We start from the raw sequence: 23,453 nt of genomic DNA, 5'->3' as shown, positions 1-23,453 counted from the left end.
TGTTGCACACCTGTAATCCCAGCTACTCAGGTGGCTGAGGCAGGAGAATCACTTGAACCTGGGAGGCAGAGGCTGCAGTGAGCTGAAATTGTGCCACTGCACTCCAGCCTGGGCAACAAAGTGAGACCCTGTCTCAAAAGGATGAGAATGAAACTCTTAATTCAAAAACACAAAGTTAAAGCAGAGAAAGTAACACCACACAGATTTGTATGCAATTAAATTATCAACTCAAAATAGATTATTTTAACTACAAGTTATTTTATTCCAGACTCAAAGTAACCACAAAGTATTACAGAAAAAAAATCAAAGCAATTCACTGTAAAAATCATCAAATAGAAAAAAGGTGGCCAGGTGCAATGACTCACGCCTGTAATCCCAGCAACTTGGGAGGCCAAGGCAGGTGGATAGCTCGAATGTAAAAGTTCAAGACCAGCCTGACTCATGGTGAAACCCCATGTCTACTAAAAAAATACAAAAAAATAATCCAGGCATGATGACACATGTCTGTAATCCCAGCTACTTAGGAAGCTGAGACAGGAGAAGCACTTGGACCCAGGAGGCAGAGGTTGCAGTGAGCCAAGATGCTGGCCATTGCACTACAGTCTGGGCAACAAGTGTGAAACTTCATCTCAAAAAAAAAAAAAAAAGTAAACTTTGAGTCAAAAACATTCTCTAAAGAAGATAATTTTATATTAATAAAAAGGTTAATTCAATAGGAATACATAACAATTACAAATACATACGCACCCAATGTCAGAGAATCTAACATATAAAATAAATATTGATAGATTTTTTTTGAGACAGAGTCTCACACTGTCTCTGGGCTGGAGTGATGTAGCACGATCTCGGCTCACTGCAACCTCTGCCTCCCAGGTTCAAGAGATTCTCCTGCCTCAGTCTCCCAAGTAGCTGGGATTACAGGCGCCTGCCACCACACCCAGCTAATTTTTTGTATTTTTAGTAGAGGCAGGGTTTCACCATGTCGACAGGCTGGTCTTGAACTCCTGACCTCAAGTTATCCACCTGCCTCGGCTTCTCTACTAAATACAAAATACAAAAATTAGCCAAGTGCGATGGTATATGCCTGTAGTCTCAGCTACTCGGGAGGCTGAGGTGGGAGGATTGCTCGAGCCTGGGAAGTCAAGGCTGCAGTAAGCCATGGCTGCGCCACTGCACTCCAGTCTAGGCAATAGAACAAGAACTTGTCTCAAAAGAAAAAGAAAAGAGAAAAGAAGTGAAAACACAAATAAAATAAAAAATGGATGAGGAGGCATTACGATGAATGCTCCAGAAATAGAAAGAGTCATAAGAAACACTTAAGAATAATTATATGCCAACAAACTGGATAACCTACAAGAAATAGATAAATTTCTAAAAACATAAAGCCAACTGAAACTGAATTGCGAATATCTAGAAAGCCTAAAAATATCAGTAATAACGAGGAGAATAAATCAGTATTCAAAACTCTACCAATAAAGAAAAACCCAGGACTAGATGACTCAATGGATAAATTTTACAAAACGTTTAAAGAAAAACTAACACCAATCTTCTTAAGCTCTTCCAAAAAATAGAAGAGGTGGCTGGGTGTGGTGGCTCATGCCTGTAATCCCAGCACTTTGGGAGGCTGAGGCAGGCAGACCACTTGAGGTCAGGAGTTTGAGACGAGTCTGGCCAATACTGTGAAACTCTGTCTCTACTAAAAATTAAAAAAAATTAGCCAGGCGTGGTGATAGGTGCCTGTGATCCCAGCTACTCTGGAGGCCGAGACAGGAGAATTGCTTGAACTTAGGAGACAGAGTTTGCAGTGAGCCTAGATCACACCACTGCACTCCTTCCTGGGCAACAGAGCAAGACTCTGTCTCAAAAAAAAAAAAAAAAAAAAAAGAGGAAATGCCTCCTAATTCATTTTATGAGGCAAGCAACATCCTGATACCAAAGATACGACAAGAAAAGGAAACTACAGATGAAAATCCCTGATAAACACAGATGCAAAATCCTCAATAAAATACCCATAAACCAAATAATAATGGCACATTAAAAGCTCATGTCCCATGACCAAGTGGAATTTATCCCTGGAATGTAAGAATGGTTTAATACTAGCAAATCAGTTAATATAATACACCACATTAACATGGTGAAAGAAAAACCTCTTGATCATCTCAATAGATGCAGAAAAAGCATGTAACAAAATTCAACATTCATTCATAATAACCATTCTTCAAAAATGGGTATAGAGAAAACGTACCTCAATATAATAAAAACCATACAGAAAAAGCCCACAGCTAACATTCCAATCAATACAGAAAAAAAACTGAGAGTTTTGCCTCCAAGATCTGGTTAAAGGAAAAAGATGCCTAGACAGAGCAATCAGAGAAGAAAATGAAATAAAGGCATCCAAATTTAAAAGAAAGAAGTAAAATTATATCTATTTGCGGAAGACAGAATTATATAGAAAACTAAAAGACTCAATAAAAAAGTATTAGAGCTAGTAAAGTTGAGGATATAAAATCAACATACAAAAATAATTAATGTTTCTATATACAATGAACTATTTGAAAAGGAAAATTTTAAAGTAATACCATTTATAATGGCAAGAAAAATAAAATAAAATACTTAGAAATAAACTTAGCCAAAGAGTTGAATTGGAAAACTTACACATTGAAAATTATAAAACATTAATGAAGGAAATTAAATAAGACATGGATAAATGGAAAAATATCACATGCTCATGGACTGGAAAAATTATTACTGTTAAAATGTCCATACTATGACTTAGTCCATTTGTGCTTCTATAACAAAATACCTAAGACTGGGTAATTTTATTTGTCATGTTCTCTGGAAGTCCAAGATCAAGGTTCAATGTCTGATGAAGGCCAGTCTCTGCTTCCAAGATGGCACCTTGTTGCTAGGCCCACCAGAGCGAATGAACACTTGTTCTTGTATGGGAAGAAGGCAGAAGGGCAAAAGGGGTCTACCTGGTTTCCTCAAGCCCTTTTATAAGGTCATGAATCCCATTCATGAGGACAGAGCCCTCATGATCCAATCACCTCCTAAAGGTCCCACATCTTTTTTTTGTTTGTTTTTTGAAATGGAGTCTTGCTCTGTTGCCCAGGCTGGAGTGCAGTGGCACAATCTCAGCTCATAGCAACATAAGCCTCCCGGGTTCCACCTCCCAGGTTCAAGCGATTCTCCTGCCTCAGGCTCCTGAGTAGCTGGGATTACAAGCATGTGCCACCATGTCCAGCTAATTTTTGTATTTTTAGCAGAGACAGGGTTTCAGTATGTTGGTCAGTCTGGTCTCAAACTCCTAACCGCGTGATCCACCTGCCTCAGCCTCCCAAAGTGCAGGGATTACAGGTGTCAGTCACCATGCCCAGCAGTCCCACATCTTAATACTATCATATTGGCAATTAAGTTTCAACATATTAATTTGGGGGGACACATTCAAACCACAGCACTCCCAAAGTGATCTACAGATTAAATGCAATCTTAATCAAAGTCCCAATAGCATTCTGATTATTTATTTATTTATTTTGAGACGGAGTCTTGCTCTGTCGCACCCAGGCTGAAATGCAATGGCACAATCTCGGCTTACTGCAACCTCTGCCTTCTGGGTTCAAGTCATTCTCCTGCCTCAGCCTCCCAAGTAGCTCAGATTACAGGTGTGGGCCACCCATGCCCAGCTAACTTTTTAATTTTTAGTAGAGATAAGGTTTCACCTTGTTGCCCAGGCTGGTCTCAGGTTATCCGCCCATTTTGTCCTCCCAAATTGCCAGGATTAAAAGCATGAGCCACTGCATCCAGCACCCAATGGCATTCTGTTTTTTGTTGTTTTTTTTTTGAGACAGAGTTTCACTTGTTGCCCAGGCTGGAGTGCAATGGCATGATCTCAGCTCACCACAACCTCCACCTCCTGAGTTCAAGCAATTCTTCCACCTCCTGAGTAGCTGGGATTACCAGCATGTACCACCATGCCTAGCTAATTTTGTATTTTTAGTAGAGACACGGTTTCTCCATGTTGGTCAGGCTGGTCTCAAACTCTCGACCTCAGGTGATCTGCCTGCCTGGGCCTCCCAAAGTGCTGGGATTACAGGCATAAGCCACCATTCCTGGCCCTCGATGGCGTTCTTTACAGAATAGGAATAATAATCCTAAAATTTCTATGGAACCACCAAAGACCCCAAATAGCCAAAGTAATCTTGAGCAAGAAGAAAAAAGCTGGAAGCATCACACTTCCTGATTTCAAGATATATCAGAAAGGTACAGCAATCAAAATAGTATGATATTGACATGAAAATAGACATACAAACCAATGGATGAGAATAGGGAGCCCAGTAACAAATCCATGCATTTACAGTTAAATGATCTTTGACAAGGATGCCAAAAGCATATAAAAGGCAAAGGATAGTTTCTTCAATAAATAGGTTGGGAAAACCAGATATCTACCTGCAGAAGAATGAAACTGAACTTTATCTCATACCATATTTTAAAAATTCAACTTAAAATGGATTAAAGGCTTAAACATAAGGCCTGAAACTATACAACTACTCTAAGAAAACAGGGGGGGAAGCTTCTTGACCTTGGTCTGGGCTATGAGTTTTTGGATATAACATCAAAAACATAGACAACAAAAGTAAAAATAGACAAATGATATTACATCAAACTACAAACTTCTGTACTGCAAAGAAAACAATTGACAGAGGGAAAAGAAAATCTATAGAATGGGATAAAATAGTTGTAAACCATATATCTGATAAGGGTTAATGTCCAAAATATGTAAATGGCTGATACAAACCTTTTTTTTTTTTAAACAGAGGTCTCACTATATTGACCAGGCTGTCTCAAACTACTGGCCTCAAGCGATCCTCCAACTTCAGTCTCCCAGGTAGCTGGGACTACAGCCACATGATACTGCACCTGGTTTCATACAACTTAATAGCCAAATATATATATATATACACACATATATATATATATACAGTAATTTCACTTTTGTGTATATATAACCCATAAATATAAAATAACTATCTCAAATAGATAGTCAAAGGATCTTAGTATTTCTCAAAAGAAGAAATATGAATAGCCAACAGGTTTAGGAGAAGATACTTAACATCCCTAATAGTCAGGGAAATGGAAGTCAAAACCATCATGGGATATCACCTCACACCTATTAGATTTTTTTTTTTTTTTTTTTTTTGAAATGGAGTTTCGCTGTTGTTACCCAGACTGGAGTGCAATGGCACGATCTCAACTCACCGCAACCTCCACTTCCTGGGTTCAAGCAATTCTCCTGCCTCAGCCTCCCGAGTAGCTGGGACTACAGGCCAGCACCACCATGCCCAGCTAATTTTTTTATTTTTAGTAGAGACGGTGTTTCACCTCATTGACCAGGATCGTCTCGATCTCTTGACCTCGTGATCCACCCGCCTCGGCCTCCCAAAGTGCTGGGATTATAGGCATGAGCCACCGTGCCCGGCTCTAGAATGGTTATTATTAGAAAGACAAAAAATAAGTGTTGGGGGTTGGGTGCAGTGGCTCACGCCTGTAATCCCAGCACTTTACAAGGCTAAGGCAGGCATAACACCTGAGGTCAGGAGTTCGATACCAGCCTGACCAAAATGGAGGAACCCCATCTCTACTAAAAATACAAAATTAGCCGGGCATAGTGGTGCATGCCTGTAATCCCAGCTACTTGGAAGGCTGAGGTAGGAGAATCACTTGAACCTGGGAGGCAAATGTTGTGATGAGCACAGATCATGCCATTGCACTCCAGCCTGGGCAACAGAGCAAAACTCCATCTCAATAAAATAAAATAAAATAAGTGTTGGAGAGGATGTGTAGAAAAAGAAAACTTTGTATGCTGTTAGTGGGAATGTAAATTGGTACAGTAATTTTGAAAAACAGTATGGAGACATCACAAAAAAATTCGAAATAGTATACCATATGATCCAGCCTTCCCATTTCTGGATATAATCCAAACAAAATGAAATAAGTATCTCAAAGAGATACCTGCACTCACCTGCTTATTGAAACACTATTCTCAATAGTTAAGATATGCAAAATCACCTAAACATTTGTCAGTAGATGAGTATATGTATACACAATGGAATATCATTCAGCCTTATTTGTTTGTTTTCTGAGAGGGAGTTTCGCTCTTGTTGCCCAGGCTGGAGTGCAAGGGTGCCATCTCAGCTCACTGCAACCTCTGCCTCCTGTGTTCAAGCAATTCTCCTGCCTCAGCTCCCCCAGTAGCTAGGATTACAGGCATGTGCCATCACACCCAAATAATTTTTTTTTTTTTTTGTATTTTTAGTAGAGATGGGTTTTCTCCATGTTGGTCAGGCTGGTCTTAAACTCCCAACCTCAGGTGATCCTCTCATCTCAGCCTCCCAAAGTGCTGGGATTACAAGCATGAGCCACCAAGCCTGGCCTATTCAGCCTTTAAAAAGGAAATCTTGCCATTTGTGATAACATGCTGAAACTGGAGGACATTATAATAAATAAAATAAATCAGACATAGGAATATAAATACTGTGTAATCTTACTTATACGTGGTATTTAAAGTAGTCAAATTCAGCCAAGTGTGGTGGCACATGCCTATAATCCCAACACCTTGGAAAGCCAAGGCAGGAGGATCACTTAAGCCCAGAAGTTCAAAACCAGCCTGGGCAATGTAGGGAGACCCTGTCTCTACAAAAAAAATTTTTTAATTGTCTGGGTGTGGCCGCACATACCTGTGGTACCAGCTACCCAGGAGGCTGGTGTGGGAGGATCGCTTGAGCATGGGAGGTTAAGGCTACTGTGAGCTATGATCACACCATTGTACTCCAGCCTGGGTGACACAGCAAGACCCCATCACCATAAATAAATAAGTAAATAAATAAATAAAATAGTCAAACTAATAGAAGCGGAGAGTAAAATGTTGGCTGTCAGAAGGTGGGGGGAGAGGGAAATGGAGAACGTTGGTTAAAAAGTACAAAGTTTCAGTTATGCAAGATGAATAAGTTAAGGAGATCTAATGTATAGCTATGTGACTACAGGTTACAATCTGTATTGTATCCTTAAATTTTGCTAAGAAGGTAGATTTTAAGTGTCTCGTTATGAAAAAAAATGTGATGAGTATGTTAATTACCTTGATTGTAATATTTCTCAATGCACGCATATATCAAAACATCAAGTTGTGTACCTTAAATATCTATGTTTTTAGTTGTCAGTTACATCTCAATAATGCTGGAAAAGAAGTCTCTCTTTTTTTTTTTTTTTTTTTTTGAGATGGAGTTTCGCTCTGGTTACCCAGGCTGGAGTGCAATGGCAGGATCTCAACTCACTGCAACCTCCACCTCCTGGGTTCAGGCAATTCTCCTGCCTCAGCCTCCTGAGTAGCTGGGATTACAAGCACGCGCCACCATGCCCAGCTAATTTTTTGTATGTTTAGTAGAGACGGGATTTCACCATGTTGACCAAGATGGTCTCGATCTCTTGACCTCATGATCCACCTGCCTCAGCCTCCCAAAGTGCTGGGATTACAGGCTTGAGCCACCAAAGAAGTCTTTCTTAAACTGTTTGGCAAGGACAAAATAAAAATTAAAATAATGATAAATAATTTTGTTTAATGTGTAAAAATATAATTATTTTAAGTGTGTATTATCGGCGCCTGGCCGATAACACACATTTGTAAAGGACTGATCAAGAAACAAAGAGAAAAAACAGGTTGGAAGCAGTGGCTCATGCTTGTAATCCCGGCACTTTGGGAGGCTGAGGCGAGCAGATCACTTAAGATCAGGAGTTCAAGGCCAGCCTGGCAAGCATGGTAAAACCCTGTCTCTACGAAAAATACAAAAATTAGTCAGTTATGGTGGCGCGTGCCTGTAGTCCCAGCTACCTGGGAGGCTGAGGCAGGAGAATCACTTGAACCTGGGAGGCAGAAGTTGCAGTGAGCCAAGATGGAGCTGCTGCACTCCAGCCTGGGCAACAGAGCAAGACTCTATCTCAAAAAAAAAGATAAATACAAATAAAAATAACAAAGAGAAAAAAACACAAACTATCAATATCAAGAATGGAGAGGATATATTCCTATAGATTTTAAAGACATTAAAAGTATAATAAGGTAATATTGTATCTTCATGTCAAAAAATTTAAAAAGTTAGATTAAGTAGACAAATTCTTTTTAAAAAATACAATTTACTCTTTTCCTCCCTCCCTCTCTGAGGATAGGCCACCATCATAAATGACACAGTAACTATCCACACTAGAAAGTTCATGACCAACTGACTACTTCAAAGGAAACAAATGGTCATTGATGTCCTTCACTCCGACAAGGCAGCAGTGCCTAAGACGGAAATTTCGGAAAAACTAGCCAAAATGTACAAGACCACACTGGATGTCATCTTCTAATTAGGATTCAGAACTCATTTTGATGGTGGCAAGACAACTGGCTTTGGCATGATTGATGATTCCCTGGATTATGCAAATAAAAATGAACCCAACACGGACTTGCAAGATGTGGCCTGTGTGAGAAGAAAAAGACCTCAAGAAAGCAACAAAAGGAACGCAGGAACAGAATGAAGGAAGTTAGGGGGACTGCAAAGGCCAGTGTTGGCACTGGCAAAGAGTGAACTGGAGATTGGCTCACAACCAAAGGAGTAAAGGTGCTGCAATGATGTTATCTGTGGCCACTGTGGCTTTTTCACTAGAAGATTAGTAAATCAAAAACTTAAAAAAAAAAAAAAACACAATTTAACAAACTGACACACACACAAAATAAATTTTTGAATAGCTCTGTTACCACTTAAAAAAAAAAAGGAATTGATTAATACAAATCTACCCACAAAGAAAACTTCGTGCTCAGGTGACTTCGATAGCATACCATATTAAATTTTAAGAAATAAATAAACTTCTCCTTCAAAAAATAGAAAATGTAAGTACACTCTTACTCTCATTACCAAACCTGACCAAAAAAATTGCAAGAAAAGAAAATTACAGACACCCCACCTTCAAGATTATAGACATAAAAACCTTTAACAAAGTATCTATAAAAATATAAAAGAAAGAAATAATCATGACAAAGTACAGTTTATCCCAGAAATGTACAATGTAGGTTTAATGTTATAAAAGCAATCAATGTAGTCCTCCATATTAACATAATGAAAAAGAAAAAAGATTTAGAAGCAGAAAGAAGCATGAAAAAAAAACAACATCCATTCAGAATAAATAAGATCTGCAAAAGAACAAAAGGAAACTTTCTCAATCTGATAATGGCTTCTACATAAAACCTACAACTAATCTAACACACTTAAGGTGAAATATTGAATGTTATCTCAATGGGATTAAGAACAAGGCAAGGATGTCGGATTTCAGCAACTCTGTAACACTGTACTAAAATCTTAGAGAAAAGCAAATAAATAAAAGATGAAAAGGAAGAGGTGGGATTTACCAGTGAAGCCATCTGGACCCAAATTTTCATTTTGGGAAAACTCTAACTATAAATTCAGTTTCTTCAGGGGATGGGGAATATACAGGCTATCTATGTTTCCTTGAGTGACTTTGGTAGTTAGTGTCTGTCAATGAATTTGTTCTTTTCATCTAAGTCAGGGGTCAGCAAACATTTTCTGTAAAAAGTCACATAGTAAATATTTCAGGCTTTTCTGGCAATGTGTTCTCCCAAACTACTCACTTTTGCCACTATAGTACAAAAACAGCCATCGATAAAATGTAAATACTTGTGCCTGTGTTCCAATAAAACTTTATTCACAAAAGAGATGGCAAGCCAGATTTGGCACACAAGCCAGACTTTACCAACCGCTTACTGTTGGCTTTTGTTTGTTTTTTGAGACAAGTTCTCCCTCTGTCACCCAGACCGGGTGGCAGTGGCACAGTCATGGTTCACTGCAGCCTCGACCTCCCAGGCTCAGGCAATCCTCCCACCTCAGCCTCCAGAGTAGCTGGGACCACAGGCATGCACCCCCATACCTGGCTAACTTTGGTATTTTTTGTAGAGATGGGGTTTCACCATGTTGCCCAGTCTGGTCTCAAACTCCTGGGCTCAAGCAATCCACTCGCCTTGGCGGCCTCCCAAAGTGTTGAGATTACAGGCATGAGCTTCACTGTGCCCGGCCCTTATTACTCTTTTCATGACTTGGAATCTATAGTGATTTTACCTCTATGATTCCTGATAAATGGAAATGTGTGCCTTTCTTCTAATCAGTTTGTCAACATTTTATCAATTTTATTGATCACTTCAAAAAACTAGATTATGGCTTCATTTCCTTTGTCGTTTTTCTATATTCTATTCCATAGATGTCTTGTGCCTCTTATTAGATTCTTCCTTTTGCCTACTTTAAATGTAATTTGCTCCTCTTCTTCTCATTCCTCAATGCGAAAGCTTAGATCATTGATTTGAGACTTTTTAAGTTTTTCTAGAATAAGCAAGCTCAACCAGTTTCCACACTTTGAACTGCTACCATAGGCAGCCCCCTGCCAAGGAGAAGCCAGCGACCTCAGAGGTGGAACACCTTCAAATCCATGACACTGGGTTCTTTCTCCACACCTCCTTTTCTTTGCCATCTCCTACACCTTGCCCCCTCAAATAACCAAACTACCTCAAAACATTGAGTGGGTCAAATGAAAGGAGACCTTAGGGAAACTCCTTTGAGCTTAGGGAATCTGAATTTTTTTATAATGTGCTACAAGCAGTATTATATTTTGTCCCAAAAGGATACATGACCTTTATTATAATGGACAATAAACAAATCTGCCCTTGGCCCCAGAAGGAGACACTATTTCTTTATTCTAAGGCTGTTCATTATTCAAATAGCCTTGAAAAGACAGCCTGGAACAAAAGGTCAGTTAGTGTCTCTGCTCGCAAGACATGCAAAAATGTAAGTGATCCATGGAGAATTGTTTCCCTCCACCTTAAAGCTTCATCAGGGCTTTATATAAATTTAGTACTGGGCGGCTTGCGGAGGCGCTTCCCCCAGCGTGACGCGAGGACTCCGCTCCCCCGCGGCCCGCCCGCCTGCCGGCCTAGCCGGCGCCTCCTTCGCTCCCTGAGCGCGCCAGGCGAGGGTCAGCGGTTGGGGCGACGCGGGGCGGGCGGGCTGCGGGAGCGCCGGTCTCTATATGGCGGCGGCTCTGTCGGGCCTGGCTGTCCCGCTCTCGCGCTCGGCCGCCGCCCGCTCCTAGGGGGTCTTCTGCAAGGGGCTGACTCGCACGCTGTTCATCTTCTTCGACCTGGCCTGGCGGCTGCGCATCAACTTCCCCTACCTCTACATCGTGGCTTCCATGATGCGCAACGTCCGCCTGCAGGTTCATATTGAGATCCATTGAAGGCCCTCCTGGACTGACAAAGGCGTGACCTCAGGCCCATCCCATCCAAGAACACGAAGCATGAGGGACAGAAGAGGGCCCCTTGGCACCTGCCTGGCACCAGTGCAGCGGGCCGGAGGAGGTGATTTGGACGAACTGTTACACCTCCTTAAGAAAAGAATGCTGAAGGAGGGCCCCTGGCCTGCAGATGCACCCTCCTGGATCAATTAAGCCTGCGGTTGACAGAAATTCACAGAGTGCTGCATTATCACTGGAAATGAGAAAGAATCCTAGCGAGGCTGGCCTCTGGCTTCACAGTGGTGACCCAGTATTTTTCCACATGTGAAAGAATCAATAAGAAGAAATCTAGCCTCAGTAGCCACTCCGAGAGCAGCCATGGGTTTGTTCTCTGCTCCAACAGAGTGTTTTGCTGGGGTGTCCTGCAGTGGTGTTGAAGCTCTGAGGTGGGACTGGCAGGGAGGAGGGCCTGAGGCCACCGACGGCCACAGAGGACAGTGCCCCAAAGGAGAGCCTCAGGTGTCAGGACTGCCACACCATCAAAAACTGCTGGAAATGGAAAGTTGTCAGGATGACCCACCAAGCGCTTTTCCTGAGGTCTGGGCTCTGAGTTGGAACCCTCTTGCCTGCACTCCGAGTGCTCCTGAATGATGAGACAGAATGAGTTTTCCTTGCCTGTTTAAAGCCCATGTTTTCAAAGCAAACAATAGAATTCAAGAAAATGCTTAAAAGCACCTCAAATGGTCTCCAGATGACACTGGGGTTACGGGCTCTGCTACCTTTTGAATTAGCAAATTCATTATGCCATAGTTAAGGTCCAAGCAGAACAATAAAAATCAGGTAATTTTAAAAGTTGTCTTAGAATGATTTCTTTCCCATTAAGTCTGGATGCAAACTGTGCAGCCCTTCAGTTCCTGCTGTGGTTTTTTACGACTCAGCAGACTTCAAGTAAATTGAGTTGAAATTCTAAGCTGGTTGATGCGGAAGAAACTTTTTTAGCATGTCTTAAATTGTGCTTTCAAAGACATAAAGAACTGGGAAACATTTAATCATAGCCTGTATAAATATCAGATTAGAGCATACGGATTTACCATCAAATTCTGTCTCCAACACTCATTCTAAAGGGCTACTGTCCCAAGTCCTGTGTGTTCCTTCGGCTTGTCTGATCACCCAATGGAAGTGGATATTCGTGACGTTTACACCGCTGTACTTGGCGTTAAGCCTTGCTGACTTCGTGGTAAGCTGTTACCATTTCTGCATTTTGTAGAACGGTTTTCGTCTGCAGCAGAATTCGATTTCCCTTCTCACACACCTTTCCTTCCACGTGAAATGTGATTTAGACAGAGGCCTTGTGGTGCAAGTTGCAATATTAAGCTTACCTTTAGAGGAGTCCCTTCTCAAACTCGGAACCCTAGCAGTGTCACCTTCAATGAAAAAGAGCTTGAGAAAAAGGTAGCTCCATTACAGAGAAGCAAATCAAATTACTTCCCTTCTAAAAAGTTTCCCAGATTCTAGGAATTAGAGTATCTTGTACCCTCAGATTTTTCAGGTGAATCCTTTTGTTGTCTGCTGATAACTTTAATAAAGATAATTTAAGGGCATAAGTTTTTAAGGACTCCCAAAATAAGACTTAAGCATTTTGGGGATTACTGATTGCATATACCAGTTTATATTGTGTGCCGAATTATGCCATGGGCTATTTTAGTGTTTGGAGGAAATGAAAAATAAAATTTGTTCTTTAGCTTAATAAATATGTCTTCTTTACAAAATAAATAAATAAATTTAGTACTAATTTGAACCTGCTAGTGAGTCAAAAGTCTTCTCAGAACTTTGCTGAAAACCCCAAATATTGAGAACATCTTTCCACTCTTGTAGGTGAAAACACTGACTATTCCTAGCCCTGTGTGAGATCTAGGAGTTGTTCTGCCTACTCCTTTGAAGTGGTTCGGCTCAGAACTCAACCAAAGGCTTGAGAGGATTCCTCTGTAGTTACCTAGAGCTCACTCTGCAAATCTCTCTTCTCTCTGGTACTCTGACTCACAAATCTTAGCTGCCTTAGTCTTCTCACACTCCACACTCTCTTCCTCTGAAGCTCAGTGAAACTGCCAGGCTCTGTTTGGATCCCCTTCCTGCACTGCACCTTAGATAGTCTCTCCATGCATTAAGCAGGGGGAATTGTGGTTCTCACCTAACTCCCCTCCTCTCAGGAATCACTGTCTTGTGTTAACTGTTGTACAATATTAGAAAGCCATTGTTCCATATATTTCCCCCAGCTTGCCAGTTTTTTAAGATGGAAGAATAAATCCAGTCCCAGTTATACCATCATGAACAGAAGCAGAAGTCTGAAAACAGATATTAACTAGCAGAGAAATTGTCTATACATAAAAGCCTAACAAATCTAAAAAGCAACTGCCAAAATAAGTAGCAAGGTAACAGAATACAGTTACAAATACAAAAACCAATTGTGCTTCTTCTATATACCACCAGCAAACATTCCTGAAATATTTTTCACAATAACTTCATTCATAAAACCATCAAAAAATAAAGTACTTTGGGGAGGCAGGGCCTCACAGCCCTGCAACCTCGTCAGGCTCAGTCCCCACCTGATAAAAAAAGAAAATTTTAATAAAAAATAAATAAATAAAGTACTTTGGGACAAATGTAACAAAAGACAGGTAAGTCCTCTACACTGAAAACTGTAAAACATTGCTGAAAAAAACTAAGACCTACATATATAGAGTTGTACCCTATTTGTCACAGCCCAACAGGTTCTTCTTGCCTGCTGCCCTGAAAAAAACAATGAGAATAGCAGGTTTTGCAGCAAAGAGTTCAATAATTGCAGGGCCATCCAAGTCAGGAGAAGGACACTTTTCAAGCCCATTCCCCTCCAGGAATTCAGGGGCTAGGGCTTTTTAACTACTATTTTGGCAGGCAAGGGGCTAGAGAAGCGAAACAACTGACTGGCTGGGAATGAAATCACAGGGGTGTCTAAAACTGTATTCACGCAGCCAAGTCATTTCCTGGGAGGGGTCTCAGGACCAGGTGGCGTCTCTTGGTCTGCTGAAATGCTAAATCTGAAAAATGTCTCAAAGACCAGTTCTTTAGGTTTTACAATAGTAATATTGCCTATAGGAGTAGTTGGAGAAGCTCTGAATCTTGCCACCCCAGATACATGACTCTGGGGCAGTAAGCAACTTACATAACAAAAACAAGCTAAGCAATGGCGGATCATTGTTTAACTATGCCTATTCTTTAGCAAAGTTCAAGCCCCTACCATAATTGTAACTTTGTCTTAATGAATGCGGCTTCAATCTCTGAACAGAAGTGGAGTGAGTTTTCCTTGTCTCAAAGTTTAACTGTAAACTAAATTCCTCATAGTTACCTTGGCCCCCACATTAGAATGAGCAAAAAAAAAACAATTTAACCTGTGAGATTAGAAGCAAGATGGACTCAACCATACTAGACTTCTCTCATTATTTATAGTTCTGCAAAGGTGGTTTCATATTCATTAATTATAAGACTCAATGTTAAGATGTCACCTTTCCCCAAATTTATCTACAGATTCATATCAACCCCAATTGTAACCCCAGCAGCATTTTTAAAAAATACATACAGGGTATCTCTCTGTTGCCCGGCTGGAGTGCAGTGGTGCAACCACAGCTCTCTGCAGCCTTGACCTCCTGGACTCAAGTGATCCTCCTACTTTAGCCTCCCAAGTAACTGGGACCACAGGCACATGCCACCATGTTCTGCTAATTTTTAGGTTTTTTTGTAGAGACAGAGTCTCGTCATGTTGCCCAAGATTGTCTTGAACTCCTCAGCCCAAGTGATCCTCCCATCTCAGACTCCCAAAGCACTGGGATTACAAGTGTGAGCCACTGTTCCTTCCCCCAGCAGGATTTTCTAACAGAAATTGACAAGTTGCCTCTAAAGTATATGTGGAAATGCAAAGGACCTGGACTAGCCAAAACAATCTTGAAAAGACAAGAAAGACTTATAGTACCTTTCTTCAAGACTTAATATAAAACTAGAAGAATCAAGACAGTGTGTTATTAGCATAATAATAAACAAAGATATCAATTAAACAGAATTAAGTCCAGAAATAGAATTACATTTATACAATCAATTGATTGTCAACAAAGCTCTGAGGTAATTAAGGGAGGAAAAAAAAGTCAACAAATGTTATAGGAAGTTACTATATATCCATATGGGGAAAAAAAAACCCTCAGCCCTACCTCAACCATACACAAAAATTAATTCAAAATAGATGACAGGTCTGGCACACTGGCTCATGCTTGTAATCCCAACACTTCGGGAAGCCAAGTTGGGAGGATCACTTGAGGCCAGGAGTTTGAAACCAGCCTGGGCACTATAGCAAGTCCCTGTCTCTAAAAAAATTAAAAAAAAAATTACAGACATAAACATAAAACTATAAGGATTCTTAAAAGAAAACATAGATAGAACCCAAATGCCTACCAAAACAAGAATGAATAAGATGAGAAATACAATAGTTCCTCACCCTTATCTGCAGTTTTGCACTTTTTTTTTGAGATGGAGTCTTGTTCTGTCACCAAGCTGGATGGAATACAATGGTGCAAACTCAGCTCACTGCAACCTCCATCTCCCAATTCAAGCAGTTCTCCTACTTCAGCCTAATGAGTAGCTGGGACTACAGGTGCGAGCCACCATGCCCAGCTAATTTTTGTATTTTTAATAGAGATGGGGTTTCGCCATGTTGGACAAAATGGTCTCGATCTCTTGGCCTCGTGATCAACCCTCCTCAGCCTCCCAAAGTGCTGGAATTACAGGCGTGAGCCACTGCGCCTGGCCTGTAGTTTTGGTTTCTAAAACTTCAGCTACCAGTGGTCAGCCATGGTCTAAAAATACCAGATGAAAAATTCCAGAAATAAACTACTCATAAGTTTTAAATTGCATGCTGTTCTGAGTACTGTGATAAAATTGTGCACTGTCCTGCTCCATCTCCCCTGGGACATGCATCACCCCTTCATCCGGTGGCGCCATGCTGTGGACACTCCCCACCCATTACCATCCCTCTCAATTATCAGATTGACTGCCACAGTATTGCAGTGCAAATAACTCTCATTTTACTTAATAATGGCCACAAAGTGCAAGAGTTGTAATGCTGGCTATGCAGATATGCCAAAGAGAAGTGTAAAGTGCTTCCTTTAAATCAAAAGGTGAAGGTCCTTGACTTACTAAAAAATAAAGAAAAAAAAAGCAACCGTATTACGAGGTTGCTAACATCTATGTTAAGAATCAATCCTCTATCTGTTAAATTGTGAAGAAGGGAAAAGAAATGTGTGCCAGTTTTGCTGTCACAACTCAAGTGCAAAAGTTACTGCCATGGGCTATGGTATTGCATGCTTAGTTAAGACAGAAAAGGCATTGAATTTGTGGTTAGAAGATATAAACAGAAACATATTCTCATTGAAGGCAACTGGGTTAGATGCTGTCCATGCCAGGGGCCTTGGGACATGTTCCCTGAGAAGGGAGGGCTACTGTACTCATAAAATGTAATGCTACTTCACCAAAACACAAAACAAAACCTACTACTGATACGTACAATTTCACAGATATTACACTGAAAGAAGTCAAACAAACAAATGCAAAAGGAACGTGGTATTGACACAGGATTTTTTTTATGTTGTTCCACAGCTAGAGACCTCCACAGCTGAGGCAGGGGATGGGAAGAGACCCTGTTCAAAATTCACTCGTTGACTACTGGGCTGGCTCCCCCACTGGGCTTGGCAGGCTGTGCTTGGCTCACTTGGCTCACACTACTGGCCAAGAGCTCACACCTGCCAAGAGCAAGCCAGGAATGCTAGCTGCTACAGCAGGGAAGGCACCTCCGGGTACCAGCTTCATGTGAAGCTGTAGCTGGATCAGGTATACTGCAAGCAGCTTCTGCTTTGGGCTCTGGCAAATGGACAGCAGAATGCAGTGGTGCCCAAAAAAACTCAGAGAGACCAGCAACCGTGGAACCTCAAAGGCTACGTGTGGTGGCTCATGCCTGTAATCCCTACACCTTTGGAGGCTGGGGTGGGCACATCACTTGAGATCAGGAGTTTGAGACCAGCCTGGCCAACATGGCAAAATCCTGTCTCTACCAAAAATACAAAAATTTAGCTGGGTCTGGTGGCAGGTGCCTGTCATCCTAGCTACTCGGGAGGCTGAGCAGGAGAATCACTTGAGGTTGCAGTGGGTCACGATCATACCACTGTACTCTAGTCTGGGTGGCAAAGCAAGACTGTCTGGAAAAAAAACGTGTGTGTGGTGGGGGTGTTACAGCTCTGGCTTAGGGAATCCCAAGGTATGCACCCCAGAAGAATCTCAGCTCATTTCTGTTACAGTTCATTTATTCCTACCATCCACAAGCTTCAGCAAACAGGAGCATGTCCCAACTTGTTCAGGCCTGCCAACCTGCAGCTCCTGGGCTGGGCTGGCCCCACCATCACTTCCTACAATGTGGGGTGGCCATGTGGTGCCAGGAGAGGGCAGAATGGCTACAGCATTATAGCTTCTTTTGCACCTGCTGTTCGGCAGGTCCCAGGCTCTTGTCCCACAACCAAGAAGAATGAGGTTACACTGACAACTGCAGAGTGACCAAGGAGAAGAGAATATTCCTTGAGCGACACAGAACAGCTCTCAGGGAAGAGGGGACCCAAAGGTGGGTAGTCCCACTGTGTGGCTGAGTTGGTGTGTGTGTCGGTGGCGGAGGAGTATGGGCTCAGAATGGGGGATTGCATGCCAATTGGTCCATAGGTGGCCTGGAAAAAGTACCATTTGATTGGCTAAAAGGCACTGAGGAAATTTTCACTTGGATCTTGGATTCTACCCAGAACTGGCAACCAGGTTTGCAGGCTTCAGGCTGTCTTTGGCTTGAAGGTCGGGTTTCACCAGGGACCTGCCCCTGTTTGCCTAGGAATTTGTCTGCTTTCCACCACTATCAGTATCTGTCCATAAGTTCTAAAATAGGTGAAACTGATCTACAGTTAAAAAGAATTTAGAAGACCAGGCTTGGTGGCTCATGCCTATAATCTCAGCACTTTGGGAGGCTGAGGTGGAAAGATTACTTGAGCCCAGGAATTCAAGACCAGTTTGGGCAACATAGGGAAACCTCATCTCCACAAAAACTTAAAAAAATTATCCTAGCATAGCAGCGCATGCCTGTGGTCCCAGCTATTTCACAGGATAGGGTGGGAGGACAATTTGACCCTGGGAAGGCAGTTAATGCAGTGAGCCATGTTTGCACCATCACACCCCAGCTTGAGTGATAGAGACTCTGTCTCAAAAAAAATAAAAGTCAGATTGATAGTTGCCTCTAGGACTAGGAGAAAATGATTGGAAAGGAACATGAGGAAATTTTCTTGGATGATGAAAATCTTCTAAATCATGATTATAGGGGGGTGACAGCTATGATGCATTTGTTGAAGTTAATTGAATTGTATCCTTAAGAGTTGTACATTCCATGATTTATATATTTTGCCTTAATGAGAGAAAATAGAACTTTAAACAAATATGGAACTCTTGCTAATAGGCTTGCTCTACACAATCGTATGGCTTGTATGGCTTATCAGTTATAAAACCACTTCCTGTGCTTTCTTATCTGTCAATAAATATATATATAGAGAGAGAGAGCATAATGGGAACTTGGTTCACTCTTGGAAATACACAATTTCCTAGCTCTGTCTGCTGAGAAGGACTGAAGCAGTGACACACAAGTAGCAACAAACAGACAACTCATAAACACATCTTGGTTTCTCAATACCATTTTCCACTAAAAGAACCAGGACCCCTTGGTGAAACAACTGATTCTAGGATAAGGGTAAGAGAACCAAAGACTTTTTTTTCATATACATTTGAGGTACACAACAGGATATTTTGATACACATATACATAGTGAAGTGATTATTACAGTCAAGCAAATTAACAAATTTATCATCTCATGTAGTTTTCTGGTTTTTGTTTTGTTTTGTTTTGTTTTGTTTTGGTGTTAAGAGTACTCTCCTGGCAAAGTACCAGTATACAATACAATATTAACTACAGTTCTCATGTTATGCACTAGAATTTAACTGCAACTTTGTACCTTTTGACCTACATCTTCCCAGTTTCCCTACCCCCACCCCGGTAACCATCTTAGTACTCTGTTTCTATGGTGATTTTTTTTTTTTTTTTAAAGATTCTACATACAACTGAGATTATTTGGTATTTTTCTTCCTGTGTGTGGCTTATTTCATTCAGCATGATGTCCTCCAGGTCCATTCATGCTGAACGCAACAAGATAAACATGGAACACCTTATGTGCCTGAAAGTAAAGAATTCCTCAAAAAATGATATGGATATGTCAGAAGGATAAAGGAGCCACCAGTAAAAGGCTCCCACTGGCTGTTCAACAGGCCCACACTCTCCACCAACTTCTCTGCCTCCTCAGTGGGTGGGCTGCATGTTCCTGTGGTGGGAACCACACCCTCCCCTCAGAGATCTGAACCTCTAATCTTGCAGTTGGGTAAGGGAGCATTTCCTTTAAGTAACTCCTTTGTTAACACTTCTTCAGCCCTAAAAGTAACGACTCCTTTTTGTAGCCACTACTTCTGTATAATAGAATCCTCTTTTAGTAACTGATCATCTTTTACTAGAAAACAATTCTTTAAATTTTTCCTGTTGAAATCACCAATATGGTATCTGTTTCCAAATGAACGCTGACTGATAGAAAAATGTATCACTTCTCTTGCATTTCTATCCAAAAAAATGTTTACTTAAATATAATCGTGAGGAAATTAAAGTGGCAGGAGGCAGACAAATGCCTAGGCAGATAAGGGCAGGTCTGCAGTGAAACCCCATCTCTAAGCTGAAGACAGTTTAAAGCCTGAAAGCCAAGCTACAAGTCAAATCCAAGGACTGGAATAAGAACCTCTCTTCCCAATTGGCACATTTTTCTCTGATTGATCCCCACCTTTCACCTATTTTACATATACCTACCCTTTCCTAATTGGTTTTCTATACTGTTGTGCCCACCTTTCAGTGGTGTCTTCGTTTTAACTTTTTTTTGCATACTCACAAACCAGTCAGCACAAACTTCTCATTCTGAACCCATGAAAGTCCAGACCCAGCCACACTGGGTAAGAAACCACCTGACTGCAGCGGTAGGGAACAACCTCTACCCAGGCATTCCTCTCCACTGAGAGCTGTTCCATCACTCAATAAAATTATTCTTCATCCTCATCCTTCAAATTGTCAGCATATCCTCATTCTTCTTGGATGCAAGACAAGAGTTCAGGAACCACCAAACACGCAGGTACAAACTAAACATAGGCAGTGGGCTGAGTGAGGCCTGGGGCAGGGGGGGTGTCACTAGCCACAAAGGGGTCCCCAGTTGGCAAAGTGACCAAGAAAAATCCTACATCAGAAAATATTAGACAAAACCAAAATGAAAGACATCCTACAAAACAAGTGGCCAGTACCTATCAAAATTTCAAAGTAAAGATCAATGACAATTAATTATAATGTGTGACTCTTGCTTGGTTCCTGTGATTGTTGGGAAATGGGAAGTAATTATACAGAGGATCTATTGAAACGTGATAAAATTTTGAATACAGACCATGGATCTGATAATAATCTTGTATTAGTATTGTAGTTCCTAATTTTGATAAGAAGATATCCTTGTTTCTAGGAAATGCACACTGACATATTTAGAATTGTAATGGGAAGTTTACTCTCAACCTGTTCAAAATTAACTAATGTATACGGAAAGGAAAGAGATGAATTTTTTAAGTAGAGTGTTTACCAGAGTTCTTTGTAGTATCCTTGCATCTTCTTTATAAATGATAAATTATATTAAAATTGAAAGTTATCAAAAACTAATTAAGTCCTTGAAATATGGTAAACATGATCATTTTGAAAAGCATCTGATCCAGGCCTAGTGGCTCATACCTGTAATCCCAGCACTTTGGGAGGCTGAGGCAAGCAGATTATTTGAGTTTAGAAGTTTGAAAGCAGGCTGGGCAAAAATGTGAGACCCTGTCTCTACAAAAAATACAAAAATTAGCTGGGCATGGTAGCTTGTGCCTGTGGCCCAGCTACTCAGGAATCTGAGGTTCTGGGTCTGTTAGTTACCTTCCTCTCTTAGGATTATACTGAACAGGAGGCCTCCTTCCCATTTGATTTCAGGATAACAATCCTAGAGCTGCTTTCTAAACAAAGTAAACAATTTACCTTGTGTGAGAGAAGGGAGTGTGGGTATAGGTTTATTGTGGGGACTGTGCTAGAAAATGAGGCTAGAAAAGAGGCAGGCCAGTAATGCAAATAACAACAACCAAACTGCTCATTTCGATTTCTGCCGCAGCAAGAACCTCGAACTCAGTTGTCAGAGACGAGAGTTTTAACACAGAGAGCACCCAGAAGGTGCACTGAGGTCTGAGAAGCAAGGAAGTGACCCAGGTTGTTTGCCTCTGGTTGGAAAGGGAAACCCACCCTACTTCGACTCTGACAGCAAACAAGTTAGTCAAGCTACTCAATTGCGTTTCTGGCCCATTCCCCATTTCCAACATAAAACACTTCCTCCTCTCTAGCCCAATGCTACTCTAGGCAGTGACCAAGAGGCAAGATTTCTGAAATCGAAACTTTAATTCACCAACAAACGAACATCAATTCTAGAATAGATTGTAACAGGGACTTTTGTCTTTCTTCTCCGTTGTATCCCCAAGACCTATATTATATATTATGTGGTTTTGGCACATAGTAATTGCTTGGTAAAGCTGTGTTGAATTACTTGATAAAAGCAAGTCAGTATAATTTAAATTTTCAACATTGGTGGCATTGGTTAACTAGCAATGCATAGAACTAAATATTATGTTATTAAAAAGTTTATTCGTAAAGTTAAGGAGATGGAAAAATATTTGATATAAACATATATTTTTGAGATAGTGCTCACTCTGTCACCCAGGCTGGAGGGCAGTGGCACAATCATAGCTCACTGCAGCCTCCAACTGCAGCAATCTTCCAGCCTCAGGCTCCCAAGCAGCTGGGACTACAGGTATGTGCCATCACGCCCGGCTAATTTTTTTAGAGAAGGGGTCTTACTACGTTACCCAGGCTAGTCTTGAATTCCTGGCCTCAAGTGATCCTCCTGCCTCGGAATCCCAAAGTGCCGGAATTATGGGCATAAGCCAGTGTGAGGCTGATACATGAAATTTTTGAAAAAAGGAAACAACATATATTCATTAAGGAAATACACACCCTCCTGGTGAGTTTACGTATGATTTTTGTTTTGTTGTTTTCTGTGTTATCTGATCACAAATTACTTTTAGTTTCAGAAAGAAAATAATCTTTCAATTTTATTTTTTGATTGAGGCAACATCCAACCTAGATATGATTACTACCCAGCCTGAACTGAATGTATTACTAATAAGCAAAGAAACACAGAATGGCTGAACTGAATGTATTACTAATAAGCAAAGAAACTCAGAATGGCAGGTACAGTGTAGTGCTCCATATTTAAATACTGGCTCCATAACTTAATAGCTGTGGGACCCACGGTTGTTACTCAGCTTCTATCTGCTTTAATTTACTCATCTGTAAATTTGGGATAAGATACTTCTCATAAGGTTGGTGTGAAGATCAAGTGAATTAATTATTGTTTAAAGCACTTATAAAAGTGCGGGGCACCGCTGAGGGATGCATCCGTTAGCTTTTATTATTATTAGACTCAAAACACTTTAGTAGCTCTAATAAGAGGTAAGAATCAAAATCCACTCATCCGTATACAGCCAGTGAGGCACACATAAAGGCAACGTTAAGAGAGGAAGTGGAATGAAAGCATGCTAAAGCTGGGTAGGTACAAGCCACAAGTGGGGATCCACAGTTAATTGTGAAGAGAGTGAATCCAAGAAGTTACAGGAACAATAATTTTTGAACAGTGTTTAAGAACGAGCAGGACTTCAACAAGTGGCTAATAAGACACAAGGAACCCACCAAGGATCTTAGCAAAGGCACAAAGACCACTATCGGGTTGCTCGTTTCTTCCTACCTTGCAAAAGAAACCTCTGGCGAACAGAGGTGGTTTCAGAGCATGCTTATCAAGCAAAATGTCACGAGGCAGTAAGGAACGACAG

General features: G+C 41.0%; 2 pseudogenes; both read left to right on the top strand.

Moving 5' to 3' along the window:
* Positions 1–11,047: 11,047 nt before the first annotated feature.
* Positions 11,048–11,325, top strand: LOC144577751 (small integral membrane protein 10-like protein 3 pseudogene; annotated as a pseudogene).
* On the top strand, positions 11,048–12,136 carry LOC128928532 (protein FAM220A-like; annotated as a pseudogene).
* The last annotated feature ends 11,317 nt before the right edge of the window (positions 12,137–23,453 follow it).

The sequence above is a fragment of the Callithrix jacchus genome, chromosome 9, assembly GCF_049354715.1.
Source record: "Callithrix jacchus isolate 240 chromosome 9, calJac240_pri, whole genome shotgun sequence".
Classification (NCBI taxonomy): domain Eukaryota; kingdom Metazoa; phylum Chordata; class Mammalia; order Primates; family Cebidae; genus Callithrix; species Callithrix jacchus.
Note: the sequence above shows the minus strand (reverse complement) of the source record. Positions and strands in the feature narration are given on the sequence as shown.